The sequence below is a fragment of the Typopeltis vanoorti genome, chromosome 6 (assembly GCF_054136105.1).
Source record: "Typopeltis vanoorti isolate ZY-2024b chromosome 6, IOZ_Tvanoo_1.0, whole genome shotgun sequence".
NCBI lineage: Eukaryota > Metazoa > Arthropoda > Arachnida > Uropygi > Thelyphonidae > Typopeltis > Typopeltis vanoorti.
In genome coordinates this window covers 97,227,820-97,243,513 of record NC_143554.1, presented here as the reverse complement: position 1 = coordinate 97,243,513, position 15,694 = coordinate 97,227,820, and the positions used below count along the sequence as shown (strand labels likewise).

General features: G+C 34.8%; 1 protein-coding gene across 2 annotated transcripts in view; it reads right to left on the bottom strand.

The window, feature by feature from the left end:
* The window catches only part of LOC150105735 (N-acetylglucosamine-6-phosphate deacetylase), a 104,440-nt gene extending 95,009 nt beyond the window's left edge, over positions 1 to 9,431 (bottom strand). For both annotated transcript variants that reach the window (XM_090395042.1, XM_090395043.1), the window contains exon 1: positions 9,389 to 9,431. The gene's annotated coding sequence lies outside the window, so the exon portion shown is untranslated. The remainder of the gene's footprint in view (positions 1 to 9,388) is intronic.
* Between the last annotated feature and the right edge of the window lie 6,263 nt (positions 9,432 to 15,694).

Below are 15,694 nucleotides of genomic sequence, written 5' to 3'. Positions count from 1 at the left end.
AATAATTTACCTTGCTAAGCAATACTACTACTTTTTTTTAATACCAGCCATCACTAAATTTTGACCACTATTTTTTTTAAACCTTTTACACATTACTATTTATTTGAAGATCAATTAAACCAGAAGCAGTTGGTATTTAGCATTTAACATATGTTTGCATTATGACTCTTTTGCAGAGCCATAATACACATGCATATTAATTTTTTTCCATCCTCAGTTTCCAATTATTTGATGTCATTTAATTTATTACAAATCTTCCCCAAAAGACTTAAATCCATCTGGGATGGCAATCAAGTGAACTCTGTGAATGAATTGCCCAAATTCCTATTCCATACCTGACAGTACAAATAACATTACCTTCAAATGTGTTTCAGGTTGATTTTTTTCTTTTTTTTTTGGGGGGGGGGGAAGGGAGATGAACAAGAGTAACCATATATCAAGTAATCACCGACTAACCACCTACCCAATGCCTCTCCATGGGGGGGGGGTATAATGAATGGCTTAACATTTAATCAGATAAATCATTGTTGATAAGTGCCAGACAGAAGTCTAATCTAATGAGCATAAAAACCTTCAGTGGTGCAAACATGGATTCTGACTGCCTTTTGGTAATTACTCATGTACATTCCAGAATTCTAAATATCCAAAAAAGTAAAGGGAATAAGAATCAAGAAATGAAATGTTCCAAACATCGAGTGTCAAATGAAGCAGAAAAATATAAACAACAACTTGCAGAATCAACTGAGAGAAATTAACATCTTAAATTATAGAAATTTTAATCAAATTAATGAAATTTGGGTAAAATGCAAGAAAGTCATTTTGAATGTAGGGGAGGAAGAGTTACGATATTGAAACATACGAGAAAGAGAGAGAGAAGGAGAAAATTTCCACTAAAAAAATTTTTTTTTGTTTTTAATTTCCTATGTAGCATCCTCAAAAAATAAAAGTTTTTTTAATAGAAATTCCCATTAAAATGAGTAGGAATTTTACTTCCATGGTTTGGCTGATTACTTATGGAGAATTTAAAGGATCGTATTTCTAACACTCCTCCTCAACCTCTCATTTGGCTATGTTTTGTGGATGACATCTCTGCAATATGGTCTCACTCTGAAACAGAACTATTTCAATTTCTGGGTAAAATTAACTTCTTAAATACTCACATTAAGTTCACTATTGAATGAAAATCTAACAATATTCTCCCTTTTTTGGATACTTTAAACATCATAACTATATGGTAATATTGAATTGTCTGTTTACAGGAAGCCATCCTTTAGAGGCAGATATATCTACACATCATCATCCCTTCACAAAAAGTAAATACAGTAGGACCCACGCATCCGCGGTCAACCCTGGTCCGAAGATATTAACATATGAAAGGTCAACTTGCAAAACTTTCATAGTCTCTACAAACATTCAGCTTTGAGATAATGTTGGATCTAATATACACTTTGCTTATGTAATTTTACATCGCCAAAAGGAAGCGTATGGCTCTTTCTTTTGGTAATACAGTTCAGCTGATCGCAGAGATTGTCCAACACCAGGGCAACTCGTTGCAAAGGTGGAGAAAGCTACACACACATCTGAGGTTGCTAAGATTCCATTCACATTCAGATAACTTTATTACAGTATGTTGTTATAATTGTTCTGTTTTATTATTAGTTATTGTTGTTAATCTCTTACTGTGCATAATTTATAAATTAAACTTTGTCATAGGTATTTATGTATAGGAGAAGACATGGTATATATAGGGTTGGCTACTATCCGCGGTTTCAGGTATCCTCGGAAGACGATAGAACCAAACCCCACAGATACAGGGGGGGGGGACCTAATGTATTATCAAAAGCTTTGTGCACTGAGCACACATACACAATTTATTCTTCTCAGGGTAAATAAAATAAAACTTTCTCTATTATTTAATGAATACAGCAAGACCTTGATACAGAAAATATCAGATAATTATTATCCCTCTTCCAGATTGCAATCCGATGTTAAAAAATCAGAATATCCTGCCTTAAAGGAACATCTGAACAAATAGCAAAGGTTCTTCGCAGATAATTTGTATATTACCTTCAAACCATCCCGGAAGTTGTCATCTTTCTTACCACCTATCAAAGATACATTATCACCTCTATCTTGCCTGGTGTTTATCTGTGCTACTTTGGACAGGCTGGTCATTCTGCTACTTTTTATACAATAGTTCTTGTCTGACAGTGATGTTTGTTTTCTTTTCTATCCAACTTGTTCTATTTATTTTCTTGGATTCTATTAGAATCCAAGAACATCAAAATTATATAAGATTTTTGGAATCTGAAGGTTCAGACCTTGCTTCTAATGCTGACACTAACAGAGTTATAAAATATGCTACACTACAGTATGTTCGTTCAAATTTGATAGTCTATTTTTAGAATCCTGAAACCCTATGTCACCATCTTAATATTAATCAAAACCGTATTCTTATCTCTGAGTTTTGGAAAGTGATGTGCAGTTAACTGTTTATAATTTTTTAAAATTATTTTACATTTATACCCATGTTTCCTCCTACTGTATAACTGCAACTGAGACTCGTGATATTATATGCATGCTGTATGATTCATTCTTGTATTCATAATTTAAATGTTGTTACCAGTTTTTCTGCCTTCTTCCTGAATGAAGCTCATGACATATTGAGCAAAATATATAGGAGTAATAAATTCTATTTAGTTTTCTCTTACCTGTGTGATGTCATATTTAAAAAATTATCCTCTTCTCTTCCATCTAAGACGGGTTGAGTCCTCTCTTGAACAGGATCTTCCAGTCTTCTCTATTCCTTGCTGTTCGAAAAAGTTCCTTATATGTTCTGCATCCCGAGATGTTCTTTATTAATTTCAGCCAGGTAATTCTTGGTCTTCCGGGTCTTCTTTTTTCAGTCGGAAAAGTATTGATTAGGACGTTAGGAAGTCTATCTGCGTCCATACATACAGTGTGTCCAAACCATCTCAGTTGTTGTTTTCTAATTTTTTCTATTATTGTCTTTTTATACAATAGTTCTTGTCTGACTGTGATGTTTGTTTTCTTTTCTATCCAACTTGTTCTATTTATTTTTCTTAAGCATTTCATTTCAAATGCCAGCAGTTTTTTCTCCTCTCTTTTTTTAATTCTCGTGGAAAGGCTTAGACATTGGTTATGCATTTTCACTATATAATTTAAGGAAATTACAACGTACTAGGATATACATTAAAATAAATTTTAATATACTTCAATATTTCCAATAAGTTCTTGCCATTTTCAAGAACTTAAGTAAAAGACACGTGCACACAGGCACAATAAAATAGTAATTGAGGAAGAAGTAGGAAGCTATTATTTCTCCTAAAGTCCTGATGGTGCCCTCTAGTGGGCAATGTTGGTATTCTTGGGCAATTGGGCTGAAGGTCTTCTGATGTAGGTTTCCCAAATTTCAGGCAGTCTCATGCAGCCAAATTTGTTGATTTATGAGATATATACACACTCTTTTTTTAACTGTCCACGCTTCTGCACCATAGATGACTGTTGGTATAATTATTGCTTCATATAATTTGATTTTGGCTTGCTTAGATATCTTGTATGTTTTCCAGATTTTCTGTAATTTTCCCATGGTGGTCCATCCTATCGCTATTCTGTGTTTGATTGTTTTGAGTTCATCTATTGTTTTTAGTTTTGATCCAAGGTATAAGAAGTTGTCTACTTGTTCTATTCCGTTCCTCCCTACTTTCATCACTTTTGTCTTTTGTATATTTATTGTCATGTCATATACTTTACAAGTTTCGTTTAGCTTGTTGATCAACTTTTGTAGTTCATTTGGGGTTCTTGCGAGAAAGACGAGATCATCTGCATATTTGATATTATTTATGTTTATACCATTGATATTGATTTCAGGCTCATTGTCTATTGCCTTCTTTACAACTTCTAGATATATGTTGAATAGGCATGGGGATAATGGGCATCCTTGCATTACTCCTTTTTGGATCTCTATGGGTTCTGTTGTAAGTGTGTCCTTTTTAATTATTGCATTTGTCTTAGAGTAATATTTTATCAGACAGTGTATTATATATTTGTCTATTGCTTTTTCTAGTAGAATTTTAAGAAGGATTTCTCGATTGTTGATGTTATCGAAAGCTTGTTTAAAGTCCACAAAATAACAATATAGTTCTTTATGTTTGAGGCAGTCTCATGACTGCCTCAAACAGCTGAGCTCTGCTAGTTGGTGCAATGTGAAAATTTGGTCTATTGTTGAATAGTTTCCTTGGAAACCAGCTTGTTCTATGCCTATCATTTCTTCTTAGGTGTTTTTTAATCTATTTTGTATAATTCTTGTGAATATTTTATAGGTGTGAGGGAGTAAATTGATTGGTCTGACCAATGTCAGTGAGGGAGTAAATTGATTTCTGCAGTCTCTTTTGTCTGCTTTCTTGTATATTGGGATGATCTTTCCAGTTCTCCAGTCATCTGGGATCTCTCCTGTTTGTAGTATTTTATTGAATTTGAAGTAAAATTTTATTGAAGTAAAAAATTATACTATAAAAAAATAAGAATATCAACTGATAAAAAATTTTATATGACCAGTACTTATATATGGCAATGAAACATAGGGTCATGACTATATCAGATGGACAAGAACTCAAACTGTAAGGAGAGTCCTGAAGAGGAATTAGGTCTATCAATGATGGCGAGTCATGTAGAAGGTGCCATAACAAAGATATTTATATTTTTTGCTCTCTCTCTCTGTCTCTCATTTTAAGGAATACAGTTATTATAAAGTGCATAAAATTAATGAGATTGTAATGGATAAGACAGATAAGACGTGCCATGCAGAGGAAGAGAGTAAAATGGCCAAGATTGAGATGAGGCAATGGAGTGAGAAGCAATACCAAAAACCTGAGAATCTGGAAGTGAAGAATAACTGCAATGAACCTTGACAGGTAACAAAACTTTCTCGTAGAGGCCAGGAACCAGTAAGTGTCATAGCACTGATGATGATTATGAATGTTTTTTTTTTAATTATTTTTATATACAAATTTCTGGAGAAACACATCTATACTGAAATGCTAAATGGTGCTAAAATAGAGAATCATTATACTACGAGTTTATAATTAGCATATCTCAAGTCATAACAACTGTCTAATTCTTTTTTAAAACTAAATAAATTAACTACTTCTATAAACCACTGCTGAGAAGAGAGATCTGATGAAGACCAGATCTCTCTTCTCAGACTAGCTCTTACTCCTAGTCATTTCTATGGCATCTTTGGTTTCCAAAAAACATGGCATTCTTTTTCACTCCAGATATTCTCTCTCTTTTGGCCAGTTGTATATTCAGTAAAAATCTCAATTCCATCCACCCCCTTGGAATACTACTCTTGTATTTGGAGTAGTGGACTTAGCAAGGGGTCCTAAAAATTCTTGATGCAATTCAGAAGATAGTGGTTCAGGTGACTGATGATCCCCTTTCAGTCCCTCTCTCACACTCTCTTCACCTCATAATCAGTTTCTGCATTGCATCTCTTCTAGATTTCTATGGATGCTGCTCAGCAGAACTAGCATGAATTATGCCCTCTCATTTCTGCTAAGCCTACAGAAATACAAGCAACAGTTGAACAGAAACTTACTGAACCCTGCTATTCAGTCAATCTTTTATTCCATCTATCTCAGTTCTTTGGAGCAGTCCATGAAATATCCTCCAAGGACTACATCCTCACTTATAAAAATAATGTACATGGCATTAGGACTCTTGCTGTTTTAAATTATGGCTGAAACAACTAGTACCCTAAGGTTAGTGTATTATGTCTATTAACTGCATGGGTGTGTTCCTTTAAACCAGGGATCAGCAAAGTGGTCGATATTGATCCCTGGGGGCCGATAAATGTCTAGGGGTCAAAAGGGGGGGGGGTCAATAAACACCTACAAAGATTTTGAGTAACACCTAGTAAACATGAAACGCCAACTGGCTGATCCAACGAGGGAGCAGCATGCACTCTCCCCAATGAAGACATCTAGAACAGAGACAATCAGGGCTAGTGCACATTTAGCTATCAGAGTGGTGTTCAGTGATCTGATAACTTTGAATTTACTGTATAATTTTTTTAAAGTTATAGTGCCCATAATGGCAGTCCCTGATAGTAAGAAGTGCCGACAGTATTCACAAGAGTATTTAAAATTTGGATTTATACCATCATTTACCAATGAAACAATGTCTACGCTATTATGTGAAAAGACTTTCAGTAATGATGCCACAAAGCCTGAAAAGATGAATGACCATCTCGAAAGAGTTCACTCTGATAAGAAAAACAAAGATCTTAATTTTTTTTAAGGCTGATCTTTTCTGAAAGAAAAGATCATCAAACGACCAAATTTAATTTAAAAGCACCTGTTAGTAGAGATTATGAAGGAGGACTGAAGGCATCATATAGTATCTCTTTATTATTTTTTTTTAATCGAGAAATTTATTATTGATAACATTTATTTAATATGATGGGAGTCAATAAGGGATCAAGGATTCCATGAAGGGATCAATGGTCTAAAAAGTTTGCTGACCCCTACTCTAAACAGTCTGACTGTTTTGCAGAATGTAAAACCCTGCCACCACATAAGCAGGGACTAAATGTTACTGATCATTAATAACTCCTTTGTAATGCATATCAACAGATAGTTAAAATAACTGAAAGTTGAAATACAAAATGTGTATGAAAATTTAGTGGGTAAATAGCAAAACAATTTCTGAAAGAAGCAAGCACTAACTGGAATGATTTACTGAGGAAAAAAAAAAAGAGAGAGAGAGAATATTGAACTACTTTAATTTAGCAAGAACTATACTAATTCACTGACTATAAATAATCAGTGTTGAATTGCATAAATAAGAAAATGGTGGAAGGAATAGAAGAGAACCAGTCATGAAGTATTGTCCAACAACTACAACCCTTCAAAAAATGTCAACAAACTTCTCTCTAAATTAAAGATGACAAGAAATTGTTTTTAGTTTCATTCTTTATCTAAGCATAAGCAAACAAAGTTTGTGCATGAAGCAACTTTGCAACTAGACTACTTGTATATAGAGACTAATGACTTCACATCAGTTGCCTTAATGCATTAAGCATCAATGAATTGCATTAATGCTATGCATTATGGGAAGGGCCACAACCCAGACCACTTTTGACCTTTATTGAGGTTTCATCAGTGGAAGCCAGACTAGAAGAGATACCAAGGTTGAAGTAATTTAGAAGTTATATATTTTCCATATACAAGTACTCAAAAGGCGCCACACCTTATTACTAAAATACTCTGGATTAGAGATGCTGAAAGTTTTATCACTTGGTTATACTATAAATTAAAGAATAAGAAATTATGCTCTTGATTTTATCCTTTATGCAAGTGTGAGCAAACAAAGTTTGCATGTCAAGTAATTTCACTTACACTTGGATAAAGGATGAAATCAAGAACATAATTTCTTGGCATTTTTAATTTATAGTATAACCAAGTGATAAAAATTTTCAACATCCTCTAATCCAGAGTATTTTAGTAATAAGGTGTGACACCTTTTGTCTATTTGTATATGGGCAATATATAAATTCTGCATTACTTTGACCTTGGTATCTCTTCTGGATCTGGCTCCCACTGATAACATTTATTAATGTTTATCATTAAGTTTGCTTACTTCCTAGGGAGTAGACAGGTTCCACTCAGTGGCAGATATTTTTTGCCTGTCACTTGGTGGAACCACTGCTAAGTTTCCTGTCCTGGAGTGATTCAGGTCAGGAGTAAGTCACTAAGTGAGATTTAGAGTGATCTTGTAGATCAATCAGAGTTTTGGGAGAGGTATTCCTGCACTTAAACATACCGCAATCTCGTCTGAGTCTGGCTCCCAGCGATAACATTTAATGATGTTCATCTTTGGGTTTGCTTGCTTCCTAGGAAGTAGAGAGAGACTACTTGGAGATAGGTTTTTTCCTGTCACTGAATGGAGCCACTGCCTGCCTTGAATCATTCCTTGAGGAATGATTCAGGTCAGGAGTGATGAGTTTAGTAGTGTTCCTTTAGGGTCACTCAGTGAGATTTGGAGTGATCTTGTAGATCATCCAGAGTTTTTGGAAGGTATCCCCACACTTTTGACATAGCTCAATAAGGGTCGAAACCAGTCAGGGTCATGGCCCTTCCCATAATGCATAGTAGCATTATACATGTCTGTAAGGATATGTGTCTTGCATTATGGGATACAAAGGCAACTGATATGAAGTCATTAGCCTTAATATACAAGTAGCCCAGTCATGAAGCTACTTCATGCCCAGAAACTTTGCTTATGCTTGGATAAAGGATGAAACCAAGCCCATAATTTCTTGGCACCTTCAATTTATAGTATAACCAAGTGAAAAAAACTGTCAATAGTGGATTTTGTTGCTGTCTAATGGCATTATACTCTTGCTTATATTTGTTGTAATATAACAAGAATAAAATGAAGCAGTCACATTTCTATGCACAGTTTGTTATATCAGCAAAAGCACTGTAGATCTGACAAACATGATTGTAGAAAGCTGTATTGAATCCCACCATTTCAAGTAAGTTATCTTTACCTGACTGATTTCAAATAATGACACAAAATCTAATGAAGACAAACTTCCCTATCACAAAAATTAATTGCTTTGGTTTGTATTACAGATCAGATCATGACACTCATTGCACGAGGTCCCACCCTCACATACACAGATCATCATACCTTGACTTAAATGCATTCACTGACTGGAAGGCAATACATTCACCCACCACTCTCCATACCAAAAAAAAAAAAAAAAAACCCTACTCCACACTCGCCTTATACAGCTTCCAGGAATGGCTTCTCCCATCTCCAGATTTTCTATGAAAATTCTCATCCACGTTAATCTGGTAATTATCCCTTATACGGCTCGATCATGTCTCTCCACCGCCCCCCTCCCTTCTCTTCCTTTTATACTGAATACAAGACCGATACCGTGAGATGGGTGGGGGAGAAATACATATATTTTATTACATTAACTCTCGTGATGTCAGACTCGTCGAGGGTGGGAGATGTTTACATGTGTATGGTGTAATAAACGAATAACAGCACGGCCTTATCACGCAAATAAACGCACCTAGTCTCATTATATCCTTAAATGGATATACAGATCGCAAGTGAGAAAGGAGCAAAAATAAATATATAAAATATCTGTTCTATTTTTCTTATAACCCAGAACTTGCTATAAAAATCTTTATTTTTAACGAATTCCTAGTACATCACAGCACTTATAAATAAGGTGAAAATTATACTTTCGGCGATTATGTCATATAATCCCAAAATCAAAAGCTTTCACAATTAAGTAAAATTCAGCATGACACTTTCAGTAACAACAAGGTTAGCAAACGCTCACCTTATAACAAACTTAAGCATATTCCTACCAAGCACACTTCTTTTCACTGATTTCACGTGCTTCGATAAACAGCAGTGAACGATAACGCCACCTATAAATACAATCCGGAAATTACTCATCAACTTCCCTAAGAAAAATGTACCATCTAACAAAATCAACCATGAATTCAATCTTGATCGAAACACAGGTTGCTCCGTCGGTAGTCTTGGTCATAACTTTAAGTTATGAGGCTTCTTTTTATCCAATGTTGGTGGTAACTTGCGTATGGTAACAAAAGTTCTGTACTTTGACATCCTAGCGTTTAGTGATGGAAAGATGAAGAAGACAGCAAGTCTTTTACAGTAACGGAGTCCCCATGTATTCAAACCTATAGGCTACAAATTAAGTTTTAATGATTGAAATGTTATATATTAAACACTATTAAGACCTGGATATTTTTGAAGATAGAGTTTAGTACAGAATTTGTTGACTGTTGACTGGGCCGAAAATAGTATGAAATTTGGAAAAATGTTGAAGGCGAAGAAGAACCAATAAATGAGCATAAAACAAGAATAAAACCAATAATGAAAATAATAAATAAGGATCGAAACTATAGATTTTAAAAGATTAATTAAAAATTAAACAACTAAATATCTGTAATATGAACAAGCCAGCAACATGAATGACCATGTGCTAGCCGTTTCTTTGATTCGTCATTCGATTTCAGATACAGATAGGGCTTATCAGGTAGGTTATGAAATTAATAATAATAATAATAATAATAATAATAATAATAATAATAATAATAATAATTTCATAGGTAGGTTATGAAATAATGAGGTTAAGTGGGGAAAAACTCTGCCATAGCTTTGTGACACCTGCTAGTGAAAAATCTAGAAGATAACTTTACAGCTCGTACACTTTTTTCTGTAAAGCATGGTATTAAAGTGGGAGTGATTCCCTAAGCAGTTGCTAAAATCTGATATCGTATCACTATAGCACTAAGAAAAGTCCAAGCCTAGACAATCACAGGTTAAACAGTACAACGAAAATCAAATTGAAAGAAAGAGAGTTATAAACTAAGATAAGAAATCACAATCGACTTTCATCAACATTCCCATCTTCTTTATGGAATTCTGAATTTTTCATCTAGCTCCTATTTTAAACAATCAACAACAACTTAAAAATAAAAAAATAGGAAAGCTCTTATGGTAATGGAGCTGCCCTTCTGTTTCAACTTACAGCTAAAATTAAGCTATATCTCATTAGAGCTTTATATATTAAAAGAGTATTAAAAGAACATACCCAGCTATGTATTTTGAAGGAGAGGGGACACAGTATTTGGTATCAGACTTGATTCTGACGAAAATGTAAAATTTGGGAAAAAATTGAGAAGGCCGCGTAATCCTGTAGAGGAAACAACAGCTGCATCCATAAGAAAGATTTTTTAGAGCCTTTCTTCGACCTGTTCCCGATTTAGTCATTCTTCGACCTGTTCCTGATTTAGTCAATCTCTAGCACGGGCAAGCCGGTTTTTTACTCCCGAAAACTTTTTTTTTTCATCTGGTAAACTGAAGAAAATCGATCGTAGGACTCGCACTATTTCAAACAATAATAATATATAGGGATAGGAATCACGAGAAGGTGACAGTTGTTTACTGTACTTTATTCGCCATTTAAACTCGCTGATAGTCTTAGAGGCCACTGTCCTGTGACTGGCTATAAGGATGGATTCTAGCGGCCCACTATTCGTCAAAAGTTACAACTGAATGGCATTTAGTCTTAACTTACTCCCTTTGTGGAAAAAAAAAAAGCTCAGGATGAAGAACAGATATATGAGAATAGAAATATATATCCAATAACCAGATATTCGTGGAGTTCGTGTTGTTGCTGTCCTAAGCGCACTCTGTAGAACCCTGATGATGATAAAAGAAACTCAAATAATTGAACATAGACTTTAAGGTTGGGATAGAGGTCTATTAAGAAAGATACTATTCTATGGTGTGTCTTCTTTTTCTCTAATGGATTGCCCAGTTTTCACTAAGGATTGCATGTAATGGTAATCGGATCTTTATCAAATTTGTAATTAATCCTGAAGTCTTGTGAATGAATCCTGGATTAAGTGAACTTAATCTCATGTTACTTTTTTGCAAAAGTAACACAAGATTCCCTATTTCCCACTTTTTTTTTAACAAGACTTAAACTATAACAATACTTTAACATTCGTAGATAAGAAGAGATTTCTTCCTCTTGGAATAAACTACAACTCTAATCGTGGTATAAAATATTACAGGTATCACCTCCTTAGAATTCAGAAACTAGATTTTTGTCTTTCATTCCTCACGTTATTTACCTATGAATAGTTATTAATCTTAAACAGTATGAATCCATTTAACCATTGAATACTATTTCCACATCTCTGTTAGTGACCCTAACAGCTTCATTAAACTGACTCAAGTATAGAAAAGAATATTCATGATTAACGATCTACCTCTCGTGTGCACTCCACTCTCTTTTTTTCGCACAGTATTTATTAATGTTCATTATAGAGCCTCCGTAGCTCAGTCAGTATAGACGAAGCCCTTTTGTTGGAAAGACCTAGGTTCGATTCCCGTTCAACACGTGAGGAAACTTTATCTGGTCTCTTTTGACTAAAGGTGAGTTAGCCGGTCTCATGCGGAAGTAGGGGATTTTTTCACTGGAAACTTGAATTTTTCGTCCTCCAAAACAGGCAAACTGGCCCCATGAAAATTGTTCCCCCCCCCCCCCCCCCAAACGCCACTCTGCGACAAGCCGGAAGGGATTTCCCACAATCGCATAATCTTAGCAGACCTTGCACCGTCTGATATAATAGCGCTATAAAGAGGAAGAAGGAGATTCAGTTCATGTTCATTGCATATTTCAACAGCTGCTTCCATAACCATTGCTCATCAAAACTAGCAATAGTATTATCATAATGACACTGCATCATAATCGTAGTAATTTCGACAAAATATCAACAATTCTTTGTCCTAGTGGCTATAAAAAATTCTATGGTCAATTCTATTTCAAAGTACTGAGGAGTTCATTGCCATTTAAGCATAATATTAATATTTATTATCATTTTGATTAACAAAATATTCGGTCCAACGCACAGACAAAAAAAAAAAAAAAAAAGGCTTTTCTTGTAGTATAACGCCTGTTTCTGTGCAAGTTAGTTAAACTATCATTGTTCAGAAAAGAGTGGAAAAATTCTCATATCACATATGAAAATTAATCGAAAACTCTTTTATATATCATAAAAAGTTACTTCTTATGAAACAAGAACACCACACAGCGACGGAAACATAACCTTCCAGTTTAGCTAAGTGTGAAAATTAATATTATGAACGTGTTTTTGATGAAAGTGTTACATTCGTATGCAACAGAACCAGCTGCATTTAAAAATGTAAAAATGACGGAAGAGGTTTTAACTTTGGCGGAGATATTCCAAATAATAAAAATATTTCCAGGCAATTTATCATTACTCAATAAGGAATGTAACTTTGTTGCAGCCGATCTACTAGTGTTAATTTATTTAAATAACACGAAGGGCAGTCTTATTTAGAAACATTGTCCATTTTAGGATGAGATTTTTCAGAAATGAGATTTCTCCTACTTCAGAAGTTTCTATTACTTATTCTATGGGAGATGAGCTAACGGGTCTCATATGCAAAACATGTAAATCGTGCAGAAAAATGCAAACAATTAGGAGATACATATACCAGCTACTGAATTAGAAACTTTGCAGAAATTAGTGGTTTCCATATAGACATTCGACTGCCAATACCGATCCTGTTCAATTCCCTACGCATAGTTCGGTGAGATATGGGTCTGGACAGCCTTCTTTAAATGCTTCGGTCAATAACTGCGCAAATGAACTTCCGTACAAGCCTTCTCAGACCACAGCTACGCCTCTTAGACCAGCGCTTCCGAAACTGTGGGCCGCGGCCCCCTTGGGAACTGTAGGTTTTGTTGAGGGGGGGCCGTGAAATAATGAAAACAAATTTAAAATGTTTTAAGACTAAGTAGATTTTTTTTATTTTAAAAGAAACGTATTTAACTTTTATTATTTATTATTTCTTTTTTGTTATTTTTTATATTTTAATGGAAAAATTCACACATTGGTGTTGGTTCACAAACTTTGCTTCCTGCATATTTCGGCGGTTAATGAATATCAGTAAATATTGCTTATTCATATGTTTCATTTCAAAGCAGTGGTTAATTGTATTTACTTCGAATGCTCTCCAGGGAAGCTCCAAATCTTCCTCTCCCTTTCATCATGCGTTCCTAATCTGATATTGACTTTATATACATGTCAAAACTCGTTTTTTATTATCACTGTCATCCGAGCTAGTTTTCTGTTACCAATAAAAGTTTCGCATATCTTCACACATGAAAAAAAAAAAGCTTAAACAAGTTCATGTGGGGAGATAGTAACTCCCTTGCAGTGGTAAACAACACATCCTCCCTAACAGCCACTGTACTGCAGAGGCAATAAAAACAAGTACTTTAATTATGCCAGTGAATAAGGTATGAGGAGTCTGTGTAATATGTTTTTCAACAAATAGTGCAATTAGAGACAACTGGTATAAAAACACACTAATTAATGAATCACATGTCCCCTCATACAGAAACTATGCTGTATAGACTGAAACAAAACCATATGTTGCATGGGCAAACACAGTATCTAACTAAAAACTATTGCTATTAATTAGATGTGTGTGAGTCCGATTTCCCAAGGCAGCAATAAAATTCAACCGAACGTGTTAAAATTCGTAAAAGTGTTAAAACTAAGTAATATATATATATATATATAATGAATGTTATGGCAGTTTCACGTATGGAATTCGGTTGAAGAGAGTTAGCATTTCAACTCAATTGCCAGCTACGCTTTTATCTTTCGGTTGCGCGATCTTTTGTTAATACCCCACCAATCATATGCACGTTTTAATAACCTGCCTTTGTTGTCTGTTTCGCGTTAGGCTTAATTACCGTAAATGGAAAAAAGTCACAAAAGAGAAAAATGTTCCTGGTCCATTCCCTTATTCAGGTAATATTCACTAATTTCATGCTATCAGTCTGTAGTGTGCCAGTATCGGTAAGTGGTGATATTATTTGATCTATTCTACGTTAAAAAATTTAACCCTGAGATGGATAAGTCGCTGATAACAAATAAAAAAAAAATCCTGCGAACAATCAGAAGAAGCAGAAACAGACTCAAAAAAAGGACAGTATTTCATATTTTACCAGAATAGCCCGCACCATCTTCAGAACCAAACGGTAAGAGGCAAAAAATGTAATATATGCATTTGATTTTTGCAATATTCGCTGTGTATGTTTTGTATTGAATATAAATACAATAAATATTATAATAATATATCTCTCTATTACGATTTTTTTCGAGGGGGGGGCGTGAAATATTTTAATTTTTGCAAAGGGGGCCCTGACATCCAGAAGCTTGGGAAGCACTGTCTTAGACAACCAAGGGGTTTATTGTTCTACTGATTAAACATCCGGGATAGCTCACCTTTTGAGAAACCAGTCAATTCTGTTTTCCAAATCGTGGTTCCAACCAGATGGGCAGCCACAATAAACCCTTTATCGAACTCTGAAAGAGCCTTTTATTTTTCCATTCTGATCAACACCGTTCACGATTACTGACAGCAGCATTCTTGAATGTTGCGTAGAACACGTGGTGACGCTCGCGACCAACTATTTTGCATTATCACTGCGTAAGTGACGTTTACGTATATCTCCATAAAGGTTTCTAATTTAGTAGCCGGTATGTGCATAATACACTCTCTTCACAGTTATTTACTTTGGCTATGATTCCAAATAATCCAACTCAATCTGTTACTAATTAAATTTATATAATTTTAGCACACATATTACGAAAATAACACCAAATTTATCGTTCCACTATGTCAGTTTCCTCTGAAGAGATAACAGTACCTTACATATTAGTGCATCAGGTATTGAAAGCTAAATTAATAATCTAAATAACATTTGGGCAGGGAAACTAGAATTGTTAGCGTTGGGAGTAGGAGTTTGGCTCATGTGAGAAAGATGTTTCAGAAAACAAGGTAACGTTAAGTTCATTGTGGAATTCTGTGGAAAATAAGACATTGGGCTGAGAGTACTGACAGATGGCACATATAAAGGGAGGAATAGAAATGCGCACATTTTCTATATACCAACGCCAGAAGCATTAGGAATAAAGCGAATGGGCTAATGGCGTTGATTGATTCAATCTCTCCTATATTACTGGTATTAATGAAACATGGTTGACAGAGAATGATGACCTAA